The 16,454-nt window shown below is 34.3% G+C and overlaps 1 protein-coding gene across 3 annotated transcripts in view; it reads right to left on the reverse strand.

Moving 5' to 3' along the window:
• CEP112 (centrosomal protein 112) overlaps nt 1-16,454 on the reverse strand; it is a 373,207-nt gene that overhangs the window by 233,625 nt on the left and 123,128 nt on the right. The window lies entirely within an intron of this gene.

The raw sequence follows: 16,454 nt of genomic DNA on the forward strand, positions 1-16,454 counted from the left end.
AATTCTATAAATCTTCCCTTTAAAAAATTGACAATAACATAATTTGTCTCAGTGTAGAAAGAGCATCAACATATAACGTGTTCTGAGGAGGATACAACTACTTTCAGAGATTTCCCTAAAACGAAAACTTTTTACAACCAATGTGTCTCCATCAACTGATGAATGGATGAGCAAAATGCAGTATATCCAGGAGATGGGATTCAGCCTCAGAAAGGAATGAAGTTCTGATGCATGTACAACACGGACAAGCCTCGAAAACACTATACACAGGCAAAGAAGCCAGACACAAGGTCACATAGTGTATGATTCTATTTATGAGAAATATCCAGAACAGATAAATCCATAGAGATGGAAAGTAAATTTGTGGTTACCAGGGGCTGGGAGGACAGGGAGAACGGGAAGTGACTGCTAATGCCTGTGGGGTTTGGGGGATTTTTTTGGTGATGAAAATGTTCTGGAATTAGATAGTAGTGATGGCTGCACATCCTCATGAATATATTACCATCTGCTAAATGTACTCTTTAAAAGGATGAATTTTATAGTATGTGAAATTGTCTCATTTTTTAAAAATTACTAATAGGAATCTCTCTAACACCTTGAATTAAAATTAAGTAGTCAAAAAGGTTCAACAAAGGAAGATAAATCTGCGTGTTGATAAAAGAAATAAAAAACAAAGGCTTTAAGTTATATACGTGAAAGTTAATACTGACTACTACTGAGCTCTAAGTAGGTACGGTCCCTGTGCAAACTATTTTGATATGTCTTCTCTCATTTATTCTCACAGTCAACTTGTGTAAGACTATTATATCCCTGGTTTTACAGAACAGGAAACTGGGACATAGAGAATACTTCCAAGGCTATACATCTAGTGACAGGTCAAGCAGGAATCGAGACCTGGCCGCCTGCTTCTAGAGCTCCTGCTGTTGGCTATGCTGTTCTGCTGCTTTCCTGATTTTCCAGATGTCATGTTCTATGGTCTGCATGTGTGCCCTCAAAATGGGATTAGTGCCCTTAGAAAAGAGGTTCCAGAGAGATCCTTTGCCCCTTCCACTATGTGAAGACATAGAAAGAAGGCGGTAGTTAAGAACCAGGAAAAGGTTGGCTCATGACCATGCCGGTGCCTCTATCTTGACTTCCCGGCCACCACATCTGTGAGAAATAAGTTTCTGTTGTTTACAAGCTACCCAATCTGTGGTATTTTGGGGCAGCCACCCAAATGGACTAGTATATCATAAGTAAGACCAATTTGGCTCATTTTCCCTAAATGTGAAAGTTTATACATATATAAAAATTATCTTATTATTCATTGTAATACTGAAGAAAGCTGGGGAGATGGGGTAATTTAACTCACATAAATCAAATTTTAGTGAAACATCATAATGGGGGGGAAAGACATTTCCCAAACAATGATGCTACTATCTTTTAAGATGTAGGTAAAAAGTAATTTGAGCTTTTTGGAGCTACTCAGACCTGAGTTTAAAATCCTCTTTAAGACACTTAATAATTTCTAGGTTTTCCAATAAGGACATATATGTGACATAAAATACCAATTTCCCCCAAATTGGAAACTTTTCTCAAAGCTTAAATGGCAGAAAGACTGATAAGAAAAAGTGTCACCTCTCCTGTTCCTTTGTAAAATGCAGCAATGCATATAGAGATCCCCCCCGCCTCCAACACATACATCCATGCATGGGTGTGTCGTATCTGCAGATAAGCAGCTCCCTGCAGATGGCCCGGAAGAACAAACTCTGTATCCACCCTTTCCGTATCTTTCATCATAAGTACCACTTATGTCTGTTTATCTCTTCATGCTACACATCCTCTACCTGAAGATGATGATAATCAAGACATCTCTGGCTTAAACTATGCAGTCTTTCCACTGAACTCCCTTTTCTTCTATGTGTCTGTTTTACAGGCATAACCATCATTTTAATAACCTACAGGGTTTAATACTCTGTCCCAAGAGGCGTGAGGCCCTGCATGAGAGAGAAGCCATCCCCGGCCATGCAGCACGCCAGACGAAGCTTGTGGTTGCCGCTTTTTACAGCAATGTGGCATTCGCTTTGGGAATGTTTTTACAGCTTTTTTTCAAGTTGTCCACGTTAGTTGACTACATAACAGGAACCCGAATATCTTGCTGCCCTCCATTTTTCTGACATGTTGTTAAAACAGAATGTCTTTAACGTTAACTGGCTGCCAAAGTCCAAGGCCTTTATATTCATGATGCTTTTTTTTTTGCCCCTTAATGTTAATAACGCAGCTGGACAAAGGTGATTAAAAACTGGATGTCATACTGAAGACTGAGTCAAGGGCCATCACTACATAAAAGGCTGAGCACTTTGACGGCTACAGGGGATTTTAATTTGGCCTGAAGCATTATCACCCTTATACTATGCTGCTCAAAAACAAGTCTTGAGTTGTATATAGGATTTCCCCGATATAAACATGGAATATTTTGTTTGAATATTCAAATATTTGAATATTACAATAGTCTATGAAAACAGATGAAGTCATATAAATCATACTGGGTACCATGGCCTAGATATAGGTGATGGACAGTTGTCACTAATGTTTGATGGACATTTGCTCAGGTTGATGGACCCCAGTGACTGGAAGCAGTTGCCTAGAACGATCTATTAAAAGGACTGTGAGACCAGGCTCACAGGAATAGGCTGCTGTGGTAGATGACTAATGTCCCCATGCAGTGGGTTGGGGTCAGGCAATGCAAAGGCTGCTTCTCTGCCAAACGCTACAGTAATTAGTTCATCCCTGTTACTCTTTACTTTTTGAGGCCCTCCTAAACACACTTGGGAAGACTATTTCACAGTTAGAATTACAATATTTCAAAGGTTTACCTTTGCTTCCTCAGCCTATATAAATAGAAAAGAAAGCACACTGGACAGTATTTGAAAACTTTAAAATTTATATATCATATAATTTAAAATTATGGCTGAAATATCAGCTTTGTTCTATGAATGTTGAAAAGCAGTTGTTTCACATTTTTTGCCCAATAATTCACCTGAGCTAGCTAATGTAAATACTTTAAATTTAATAGGATATTTCATCTATATTATCTCCTTCTTACCTACCAAGTTTAGTTCCCTTACTTTATAACTGACTCATGAAAAGATAAGTCAAAGTTATAAATTTTACCCAGTATCAGCTATGTATTGAGACGATATTAAAAATACTGTTTGTAAAAAATACTGTTTGTTAAAATAAAACCTAGTGCAATAAGGCACATTGCTTTTAACTGAGCATCTGCAGCCTGATTTACAAATAGCAAATACTGTTTCATATGAAATAGCAAGCATAGGGAAATGCGTGAAACCTCTCGGCTTGTTTTCAGTCCCACCACACCTGTGCATCTAATTTGGTAGTAATGTTAAATATCAAAGAAGGCATCACTCACTGTAAATCGATGTTCCTGTCCAGTTAAACCTGAGCTCCACTAATATTTAGGAACCTTCTATCTTAGTATAAGCAAACTATCAGCCTTAATTTAAGTAAAGAGATGATATTCATTGTAATGAAGGATCCATTTTAATTTCTACCAAAGGAATGAAACAGAAGTGAAACTTTTCAGCACTTGAGAGAAAGGTCTGCTCCTCACTAACATAAGAACAGTATTTCCTTATACCATGATTCCAAATAGTGTGTCCTGTAAAAAAAGAAGAAAAAATGTGACTTTGAAGATTATTTTTTTCAGTGGAATTAGTTGTGGGGCCGAGTATAAACGCATCATTCAAATGCCTTAAAGCTGGCCTCCATGAAGATAAAAAGGTGGGAAGAATATTTGCTTTTTAACTCTGATTTATTTATAAAATGCAGTAAATTTTCCCTGCCTCAGTATATAAAGCATAAAGAAAAAAGAAGCTACATTCTTATACAACCACAAGCCAGGTCAGATTAAAGGATGTTCTGAAGTACATGATTATTCCAAAAAGGCAATAAAATGTAGGAGACTAATGGACTACAATTTAGTATTTCTTGAGCTTTAAAAGCTAACATTTATATGTACAGGCCAACTTCAATTTGAAAATCTTCCCTTGCACATTTCTGCACCAGCACTTTTGATAATGATGGCAGTGATCCAATGTATATTTACATGGCTTCACGTTACAGTATACTTCATTTGCTGCCAGCTTGGCATCTCCACTGGAAACTCCAAGAAAAACAAAACAAAACAAAAAACTTCAAACAGGGCTGAAAAACAGCCAGAAGATTCTCCAATCCCTTTCCAGCTGGGCTGGAAAACGACTTTCAAGTACTACATCATCTATATTCATGGCTGCTATTGGTCCTTAAACTGATTAGAGCAAGTCAGCTAAAAACACTGAGATACAACTATGACTTTGAAGGCACTAAAAGTAATACCTTCACTAAGCATGATAAATGAATAGATTTCTTTGGGCTCTTCTTCACACGACTGCGAGGACTAATGGTCTCTGCTAAATTCTTATTATAAATGGTAAACACTGTGGACATCTAAACATCTGATACATCAAAAGCCAGAAAGGAACACGGGTAAAATGGAAACTAAAAGTGATCTTAAAATTGTAAGGATGACAGTACTCTTCAAATTGAGCTACAGATTCAACACAATCCCCGAACATTTTGCTGAAACTGACAAGATGGTCCTAAAATGCATATGGAAAAGCAAGGAACCCAGAATAGGCAGAACAATCTTGAAAAAGAACAAAGTTGAAGGACTCACATTTCCTGATTTCAAAACTTACTAAAAGTTAGAGTAATCAAAACAGCGTGCTACTGGCATAAGAACAGACATATAAATCAATGGAACAGGATTAAGATTCCAGAAAAAAAAAAAAAGATTCCAGAAATAAACCCTTACATTGATAATCAGCAGATTTTCAGCAAGAGTGCCAAGACAGTTCAATGGGAAAACAAATAGTCTTACAACAAATGGTGTTGGGACAACTGAATATTCATAGGCCAATGAATAAAGCTGGATTCCTTCCTTACACAATACACAAAAATTAACTCAAGTTGGGTCAAGACCTAAATGTAAGAGCTAAAAATATAAAACTCTTAGAAAGAAAATACAGGAGTAAATCTTTGTGACCTTGAGCTAAAAGCAAAGCCTTCATAGATATAATACCAAAAGCATAAAACAAGAAAACGAAATATAGATAAATATACACCAGCAATTTAAAAAACGTGTGCTGAAAGGAATATTAACAAAAAGTGAAAAGGAAATCCACAAAATGAAAGAAAATATTTGCAAGTCGTGTATCTGAAAATAGATTTGTATCAAGAATAAAGAACGCTTACAAATCAATAATAAAAAAATACAATTTAAAAATAGTTGAAGAATCTGAATAGACATTTCTCCAAAAAAGATACACAATTAGCCAATAGGCACATGAAAGGACTCTCAATACCACTGCTGATCAAGAAAATGCAAGTCAAGACCACAATGATATACTAATACACAACCTCTAGAACGGCTATAATCACAAGACAGAAATAATAACAACTGCTGTTTGTTTTGTTTTGTTTTGTTTTGTTTTCCATTTACCCTGCTTGGGCTTTACTGAGTTCTTAAATTAGTATAATTATGTCTTTCATGAAAACTGGAAGATTTCTGGCTATTATTTATTCAAATGTTTTTCTGCTCTATTACTCTCTTCCCTCCACTTCTGGGACTCAAATTAAATATATATTATACATTGTTATTGTCTTGTGAGTCCCTGCAACTTGTATTTTTAGTACATTTGTTTTTTGTGCTCAGAGTGTGTAATTTCTAATGATTTATCTTCATGTTCATTGAATCTTACTGTCATCTCCATTCTGTTGTTACATTCACCCCACATTTTAAATTTCAAATGTTATATTTTTCACTTTTTTTTTAACTTTTCATTCATCACCACCAATTTTGCTTAAAACCCTTGTGCATAATTACAAGAGCTACTTTAAATTTTTACCTGCTAATTCTAGCATCTAATTCATCCTGGGGTGGTCTCCATTGACTGCATTATCTTTTGAGAATAAAAAGGTCATGTTATCCTGATTGAAAATAAACAGGTCATTTCTTATCCTGATTCTTCATACGTCAAATAATTTTGGCTTGTATCTGTTATGAATGATACATAGTAGAGAGTCTGGATTCTGGTTATTTTCCTCTGAATAGTACTGATTGATAATTTTAATTATTTGTTTATAGCAGGCAGTCAACTTGGCTGAATTCACAATATAAATTCTGTCTCCCCTGTGGGATGCAGAAGCTCATCTATAAGTTCAACTGTTAGTCTTAGGCTGTTTGGAATTTTAGGGATCAGTCAGAAATATGAACTGACATCATATGAAGAATTTGGGCTTCCCTTCTCTGGCTCTCTTATTTCCTGGGTGTCTTTCCATCTTAGTTTGCTAGTGGCTATAACTGTCCATTCTTTCAGCTGGTTCTTTAAGCCCTAAGAGGGCAAGTATCTATCCACATTCTAGCTGTCCCACATGATATCAAATGTGGTCAGATAAATACTACAGAAGTGGGAAGCTCACCTTTCCTCCTTCTAAGTGTGTACTCCCTTCTGCTACCTCTTTGTGCTTATTCTTTCTCCAGGGCCTTCAGGTAGTCCTATTTTATATCTTGTACAGACTTTATTTTTGTGGAAGGATTAGTCTGATTGGAGCTTACCTGGTCATAATATGAACTGGAACCTCCCTTCTTGGTTGTTTTGACTGGCAGATTACTATTCATTCTTTAGGTTCTTTATTATCCATTCTATGCTGCTACTATAGCATTTTATATACACTGTTATAGTTGTAAATGTATGTATCTATCTTTTCCAGGATAATCAAATCTTTTTTAGATCAGGGGAATGGAGGGTGTGGGGACAGAACAGTATCTTCCTCTTATTTATATTACAGACCTTTAGCATACTATATGTATAGAATTATTCAATGTTGGTTTGATAAATGTGTATCATCTAGATGGGACAAGAACGAAACCACAGAACAGAATAAACTCTTCAACTTCAGTACTGTTGACACTTCAGGCCAGATAATTCTTTGCACCTGTCCTGTGCATTGTGATATGCTTAGCAATATGCCTGGCCTCTATTCATCAGGTCCCAGTGACAATGTCCCATCCCCAATTCTGACAACCCCAAAATGTCTACAGACATGTCAAATGTCCCCTGGAGTGACAAAATCATGCCTGAATGAGAGCCACTCAATGGTACTTCATGCCAGAAGGTATGATTATCAAATACCATGAAGTGGAAGACGACTTGCGTACGTATCATTTGGTTTCAGGGTGTTTGTGAATTTGATTTTTGAAGAGGGTGTAGGATACTGGAGAATAACCTGATAAAGCAATTATCATCCAATTTTCTAAAGAATTCAATGTCACACAATGCTTGCAGACGATTATAATGGTTCTACCACCAAGAATTTACTTGTCCTTACAGCATGTGCCTTGCAGGTGCTTCTGAACTAGAGAAAGAAGACTCAGAGAGAACCCTAAATTGGTGATGATGATGATGATATGCTTGTGTAGCTCTTTGCAGTTTATTAATCTCTTCTGGAGATCAATGACTGCTAGGGCCTGCCAAAGAAAGAAGCGACCAAATAAAGCTTTAGTTTTTCTAAGGTAAGTTCATAAGATTAGAAGCCAACATAGAAAAGAACTGTGCAATGGATAATGAAGAAGGAGGTATTGTCAAAAAATTCAGGGAGCCCCAGAGATGAGCATATACTAAAGGAGAATGCCAAGTCATAGCTAAGGTGACTTTTTATGGGAAAGTTTTAAGGCCTAATAAGGAAATCATGTGGCCAAACATTTCTGCATTGCTCACGTCAAAGACATATACCACAATTTTGAAACATACTGTGGGTGTTCCTAGTATGTGCTAGTCCAACTCAAGATATTCAAGGACAAAGTGCTATCTTCAGTCACAGAGTAGGCTGCAAATTAGATTAGCATATATCCATTAAAATCTAAAAAGCCAAAGATAAATACATCTTTTGTAACATAATAAAGATAAAACGAGTATTTGTAAAGATAAGTAACAAAACGATGTTCAAAATGGCCACAGCAAATCTGAGAAGATTTTCTCCATTCTTCTTCCTCCTAAAAGAACATAACATTTTGAGCCTTAATGTTTCAACCTTTTACTGACTCATTCATCAGACACTGGTAAAGATCTACTACATGTTAGCCATTGACTTATTATACTAAGGAACAAAGCTGTATGAGAAACCTGTCTTGTTAAGAGGGCCCCATCAAGTAAATGAAAAAGATAAATACTAAATATTACAACAGAGGTTTGAACACAGGATCTTGAAAGACAGAAGGAGAGAGTTCAGAGGGATTTTATTCCACTGCATTTAATGGAAGAGATGAGTCTGTAGAAAGTAGATCTCTACTGCAGGAATCTCCATCCTACCATGGTGAAGCAGCACCAACTTCTCAGAAGCCTTTCAGGGTGAGTGGATTTACAGACAGTAGCAGTAAAGGTAGAACAAAGAAAGCTAGCAGTTCTCAAAGTCAGAAGTAGATGAGCCACAACCATGGCTCTAACAGGACAGCATTGATACAACCTCAGGCAAGTATACAATAAGGTTCAATGAAACTATGATGATTTGAGACTAAACCAGCTAGAGAAAGGAAGGTAACAACGTAGAGAAGTTCTGTGGAACTTTTCTCACAATGATTTAGGCTTACAAAAGCCATGCCCCCAGGGTCAAACTTCAGTCTAGAAGAGCCGTGATTGGTTAAAGCACATTATTTATAAATAAGAATGAGGAATCTGCTTCAACTACCCAAAAATCTCTTAAGGAGACAGGGATTGCAGCTAGGAGGTCCATAAATCCTTTGAAGTCAACTGGATTTGAATCATGATTCAAAAGAACAGATCCTGGCATCAACCTCCTACATTCTCAGTAACTTAGTCATGTTCCAGGAGCTTAGGGAAGGGTCCTGGCAGCAAATTCTAAAATCTTCTCAGTGAAATACTGCAGAACACTTAGAAGAAGTATAAGAGAAATGGTTCTTATACTGGAGAGATTACAATCTGATTAAGGGAAAGAGAAAAATGCAACAAAAAATCAAATAGTGTAATGTTACATATATTTTGTGACAAACTGTAAATGCAATGGGAATACAAAAAATGGAAAGAGGCAGTGAGGGTGTATAAGAGAATTAGTCTCAGAAGATCAGAAAATTTGTGTGGACAGTGTAAAACAAAGCAATATAGGTAAATGTAATGAAACATTTAAATAAAGTTTTACATAATAATTTTGTGCTAAACTGCCTATAATATGGGCCTGTAAGTAAATTAAAAGAACTCTACCTCAGCAAATAAAAAAGCAATTGAAATTTTTATGGTGAAATTAGAAAACCTTGAGAAAATGATCCTTAAAGATAAAACAGCTTCAGTGTATAGTGAAGAAACTTCCTTTAAAATCTTTAAACTCTTTAAACTTCAAAATAAATCCCAAATCTAATATTGCTTCCTTTCATGTTACTTATATTTAAGAAAGTACTGATTAAAAGTTCCATATATAAATTATACATCATACATGCAAAGCTACATACATATCCACCAATTTATCTTATTTTACAGGCAGCAGTGTATCAGTAAATAATAAGGAAATACATGTTCATCCTATAAAATGACAAAGCCTAAATATTTTGAAATAGGTGCAGGACCACTTCTGGTTAGCAGGGAGAGGGAAAAGGCAGTGTGAAGTCATTCAAGCAGAATGATAAGTAAACCAAAGCCAGATCAAAGGAATAAAGAAGAAAGGCTGAAATGTGAAGCTGAAATATTTATTTCCTTCAAAACATCATCCATGCCTTGTCCCTGGGCAGTTCAATATTTCAAAGTAGCTGCAAAATATTCTCACTTACATTCATCACTGTGCACAAGTAGATCAAACTTTAAGCAGGCAAATTTTCTCTTATTTACCAAATATAAATGTAGTATTTATCATTGAGGGAAGTTTTCTACTTATCATAAATGATTTCTAAATTATGTGAAATATATTTTAAAGTCACAATAGATATTTTCCAGTACTTTTACTGAATGATGCTGCTACAAACTATAACATTTATAGTGTAACCATAATTTTAATGTCTTTGCAAATGACAAAAGAGTGAACAGTTTTTTGAGTGTTTTTTTGTGCTCATTACAGCTTAGAGCAGTTCATATATTGTTTCATTTCATTTTTATAACTAGAAAAATTATTTACTTTTTTCACAGATGAAAACAATGAAATTTAGAAGAGTTAAATGATTTGTCTATGATTATATAGTAAATGGCAGAATGAGAAATTAAATCAGCCCATCTGATTTCAAAGTCAAAAGTTGTTCTAGTTCTTTAAATCTGTGTATGTATATGTATGTGTGTGTATGTGTGTGTGTGTATATATATATAATTTTATACACATACATATATAATTTTACTAAATCACTGTTTAGTTAACTGAAGTTACAACTAGGTCCTTACTATAACTTATCCTCATATAGCAGTATTTGCATATCAAATCCTTTTTGAACACATGAAAGCTAAAATGTCTACCAAGCATTTACTTAACACCTATTGACCTACTGTATGCCAGGATTTGTGCCTGGTGCTAGAAGTACCTCGTCCTTGCTTTCAATATGGGAAGGAAGTTAGACTCTATACTATTTTCAGGTAAGAAAAGCTACACAATGATATGAACGCCACACTAAGAGCAAACAAAGACTAGAAGAATTCATCGTGCCTAGAATAAAACAGAAAAGCTGCACAAAGGGCATGTCATTTTGGTAAGATCAGTACTAAGAATGTTTAAAAGGTACATATGCACATGTATATAAATGTATATGTATTTGTAAAAGACATATTTGTACTTGGTATTTGTAAATATCTTTCACTTTCCTCCTTACCATCATACTTTCTATGAAAAAAGCAAATCTCCATCAGAAGATTTTTATTTATTTCAAATGGAAGATGAATATGGTAGGGGCAAAAGATTTCCAAAGATAGGATTAAAGTTTTCTTTGAAATATAAGAAAATATAAAATCATTTTTACTGATTACAAAAACTCTATTGATAAGTGCATAAAAGTATGTTACCTGGATTTATGTTAGTTTTAAAATAACAATCAGTTTTTATAAATATATATCCATGTTTCACTCAGCGTTTTATCCCACCTCATACTAAATTTTTCCAAAGGCTCCAGTGATTATCTTACATGTGCTTAATGATAAATTCAGTCATCTGTTAATTTGCTACCATGTGGTATTCATTAATTCATTTACCATTAATGTGTTAAATACCCATTATATGCCAGGCACCTTGCTAGATGTTGAGATGACATCACTGGATTAATCACAACCAGTTCTTGTGCTAAGGAAGCTTTCAGTCTAGCAGGGCAAAAAACCATGAATTAATGCATTACTATTAGTGAATATTCAATTCAATGAACAAAGGAGAAACATAGGGTATTAAGGGTTTGTACAATAGGGAGAAAAGAAACCTTTCCTAGGAATTAGGATTTAAGAAAGTGATGTTAAAGTCAACTGAAGGGTGAGAAGAATTGGGTAAAAGAAAATAAGAGGATAAGGGCAGTCCAGCATAAAGGACAACAAATGGAGAAGCTGTGAAAGGGGAAGACTGTTGATCATACAAAGAAGAGAACCAGAGCCAATATGACTAAAATACAGAGAACAGAGAAAAGGGCTTGTGATGATGCTGAGAATCATCTTCTCATACTGAAATTCTAGAGACAGAATTTTTGTAGTTTTACAGAAAAACTACAATGTCTGAGGTGAAAAACAATGCTTGATATTAAAAGCAGATTATGCATTACTAAATAAAAGATGAGCAAACTTGGAGACATAGCAATGGAAACTAACCAAAACAAGGCAAGAAAGGAAAACAGAATAATAAAAAAGAAACAAAGCATCAGTAACAACTTTCAGCAACTAGCATATGTGTGCTTAGAGTCCCTAAGGAGAATAGAGATGGGAACAGAAAAATATTTGAAGAAATAGTGGTCAAAAGTTCTTCAAATTTAGCTAAGATGATAAATTTACAGATCCAAAACTCAAGGAACTCCAAGCACAAGAAAAATAAAGAAAACTACACCAAGGCACACTATAATCAATTTGCACCAAAACCAGTGACAAAGAGAAAAAGAATCCTGAAAGCAGCTAGAAAAAATACAGAGGAACAAAAATAAGGATGGCAGCAGACTTCCCAGTAGGAACAATGCAAGCAAGAAGACAGTGAAACAACACCTTAAATTGCTGGAAGAAAAAACTCAATTTAGAATTCCATACCCTGTGAAAATATCTTTCAGATATTCAAATGATGGAAGAACTCATAGCAGGACACCTGTACTAAAGATAAATAAATAAAGGAAGTCCTTCAGGCTGAAGGATAATGACATGAAATGGAAACATGGATATATACAAAGGGATGCACAGCAAGACTTTTTTATATTATTTAAGTCTCTAAAAATAATTCACTGTTTGAATAAAAAATAATAACAGTGTAGTGTATGGTTTGTGACATGTAAAAGTGAAACGTATGACAAGGATAACACAAAGGTCACCAGGCAGGAAATGGCAGTAAATAACTGTAAGATCCTTATACATGAACTAGTTTCATGTGACTTGAGTGTAGACTGTGACAACTTTGAAATGTATACTCTCAATTCTAAATCAGCCACTAAAATAGCAAAGCCACTAGTTATAGCTAACAGGCCAATAAAGGAGATAAAAGAATTCATAAAAAAATATGCAATCAATCCAAAAGAAGGAAGAAAAAAATAAAGGTAAATGATGGACATATAGGAAAAACAGAAACAAATAGTAAGATGCTAGATTTAAAATTAACCATATCATTAGTCGCTTTAAATGTAAATGGTCTAAATATCCCAAGTAAAAGGCAATCAAACTGGTTGAAAAGCAGATGTCAACTACATGCTGCCAATGAGAAACACACTTTAAAAATAAAGAGGCTAATAAACTAAAAACATTAAAAATATATACTATACCAACACTAATCAAAAGAAAGCTGGAATGGCTATATTAATATCATTCCAAGAAGATTTCAGAGCAAAGAATATTACCAAGAATAAAAAAGTCATTTTATAATAATTAGTCAAAATATCAACATGACACAAATTTTCTAAATACAAGAAATAAATACTTATAGTACTGCAAGGATGAATAAAGACAAGCAAAAGTACAATTAAAGATCTCAATATTGCTTTCTATCCATAATTGATAGGGAAAGCAGATAGACAAGGATAAACAGGATCTGAATAACACTATCACCAACACGATCTAACTGACACTTATAGACATTCCACTCAACCACAACAGAATCCATATTAATTTCAAAAGTGAATGGAACACTTACCAAAATAGACTATATTTTACAACATAAAACAATTCTCAAAAAATTAAAAGGATTCAAATTATGCAATGTATATACTCTCTGATCACAGTGGAATTAAATTTAAAATGTATAAAAGATTTCTAGGAAACCCCCAAATAACTGGAAACTAAATAACACTCTTCTATCAAACAAGAAGTTAGAAAATATTTTGAACTTATTGAAAATGAACATAAAATATATCAAAATTAGAGAGATGCTGCTACAGCTGTACTTGAGGGAAATTTTATAGAACTAAATACTTGTATCAAAAATTAAATACACAGATGTCAAGTCACTGGTATCAGCTTTCACCTTAATAAACTAGAAAAAGAACAACAAATTAAACACAAATAAGTAGAAGAAAGACAATAATAATAATCAGAATAGAAATCAATAAAATTGGAGCAGAAAAATTAGACAAAAATCAATGTAACCAAAAGCTAGTTCTTCGAGAATATTAATAAAATTGATAAACCTGTACCCAGACTAATCTGGAAAAAGAAGCAGTACAAATTGACAATATTACAAATGAGAGCAGTTACATCACTAAAGATTCTATATGTATTAAAAGGAATAGAAGGCAATTATTAATAAAATAAAGAGAAAAAACAGTTTCAATTTATACTTCTCAACATATACTAAATTAACTTAAAAAATGAATTACATTCCTAAATGTAAAACCTAAAACTATAAAACTTCCAGGAGAAAACCTTTGTAACCTGGTGTTAAGGAAAGATTTCTTAGCTATGACACTAAAAGCACAAACCATGAAAGAACAAATAAATAAACTGGATTTCATCAAAATTAAAAACACCTGCTCTTTGAAAGAAACTATTAAAAGAATGAAAAGAAAACCCACATACTGGGAGAAAATATTTGCAAATCATCTATTAAAGTACTTGTATCCAATATGTACAAAGATTTCTCAAAACTCAATAATAAGAAAATACCAACCCAGTTTAAAAAAATAGGCGCTAAAGATTTGAACAGACACTCACCAAGGTAGATATACTTATGGGAAAAAAGGACATGGAAAGATTTTTCAAAATTAGTCACTAGGGAAATGCAAAAGCACAATGACACACTTGTACATACCTGTCGGAATTGTGAAAACAGAAATACGGATCATACCAAGTTTTGGCAAGGATGTGGAGGAACTAGAACTCTTATACATCGCTGGGGGAACTGTAAAATAGCACCACCACTTTGGAGAAGAGTTTGGCAGTTTCTTAAAGAGTTAAACATACATCTCCCTTATGATCTGTACATTTGACTTTTAGGGTTTTATCCAAGAGAACAAAAAGCAAATGTCCACACAAAGATTTGGACACTAATGTTCATGGAAGCTTTATCTGTGATAGCCCCAAAGTGAAAACAATGCAAATGGCCATCAACAGGTATATGGATCAACAAATTATGGTATATCCATACAATGGAACATTACTCAAAATTTTAAAAACGAACTATGGATATACAGTACAACATGGATGATCTCATAATCAGTACGCCAAAGGAAAGAAGTGAGACCAAAAAGTATACACACTGTATGCTTCCATTTACTTAAAATTAGAAATTAAAATTAAAATATAGTTACAGAAGGAGATTAGTGGTTGCCTGCACACGGAGAAGGCAGAGGGTGGGCAGGGAGATAACATAGGGGCGAGAGTAATTCTACACTCACATAAACACGTTCTTTGTGTTGGTAGTTTCACAAGCATATACACATGTCAAAAAGTGAATCTGTAGGCTTTGAATATGTGAAATTTATTGTACTTCAATTATAATTCAAGAAAGCTGTTAAAATGGCCCTTAAATATGTGAAAATATGTTTATAATGTTTACTCTCACCTATTATAAAAGAACTGCAAATTAAGACTATATTGAAAAACTTTACTGCCTATCAGATTTTCAAAAACATTCAAATATAATGACACATTCTACTCGGGAGGCTGCGGGTCAAAAGTCATTTTAATATGTAACCAACAGAAATTCAGTCAGTACCCCTTCATGAAGGGGCATCTGGTAATATATAACAAAACTACATATGTTTATCTTTTGACCCAGCATTCTCACCCCTAAAAAGTGACCTTGAATATATATTTCAAGCAATACAAAAACATATTCTACTAGTTTATTCATTACAAAATCATTTGTCACTACAAATATTGGATACAACCCGTATGCCCATAGGCAGGACAGCAATTGCACAAACTATAATTCAACACCACACTCACATACTGTGCTGATGGAAAAAAAATGAATGACTTCCAGTTAATAATAAATGAAAAAAGCAAAGTGTAAGAATGAAGATCAAATAATGAGATATATATGTAACTGCTCATTTGTGCAAAAACAAACACAGAGAGGATCAGCCAGAGACTGATGGAGCACACCTCAACAGGGGAGGCTGGGAACGGAGCAGAAAGGACAGAAGGAAAGGGGGGGACCCTTATCTCAATTTACCTTTTAGGACAGGCCTGACTTTTGAAAACCACGCTAATGTTCCATTTACTCAAAGAGTAAGTGAAATAAACAAGGATGGAGGAGGGAAATTCTAAAATGAAATACCAACAACAGTAAGAAAATCTAACAGCACTTCAATTAATTAACAACATAATCACACTGACAGGGAAGGGATAAGAAATACCCAAGTTAACTTTTGAACACAATATTTGGATCATACGCTCTCAGGCTAAGGACAAACAGAATGCAAAAAAAATATTAAACTATAGCTTTAGGTTTCTTTTTCACAGAGCTATGGTTTATCGATTCAAAAACCATTTCCTGGTATTCAAGGTTTGAGCAAACAACTTTATATATGTTGGAAGTCAGGTTTCTCATTGTCAGAAAAGGGAATAACAAATAAGGGAAGGAAAAAAACAAATAAAGGAAGGAATCAGTGTGAATTCATGATTTTTATATATTTAGCCAGATACAGAAATAGTGGTAGATATGCATATGAACATATGTATATGATATAAAAACGATACATACATATTTATATATGCACACACACGTATATGCATGTGTGGATGTATACACTCATCTGTTTC

The sequence above is a fragment of the Camelus ferus genome, chromosome 16, assembly GCF_009834535.1.
Source record: "Camelus ferus isolate YT-003-E chromosome 16, BCGSAC_Cfer_1.0, whole genome shotgun sequence".
NCBI classification, from domain to species: domain Eukaryota; kingdom Metazoa; phylum Chordata; class Mammalia; order Artiodactyla; family Camelidae; genus Camelus; species Camelus ferus.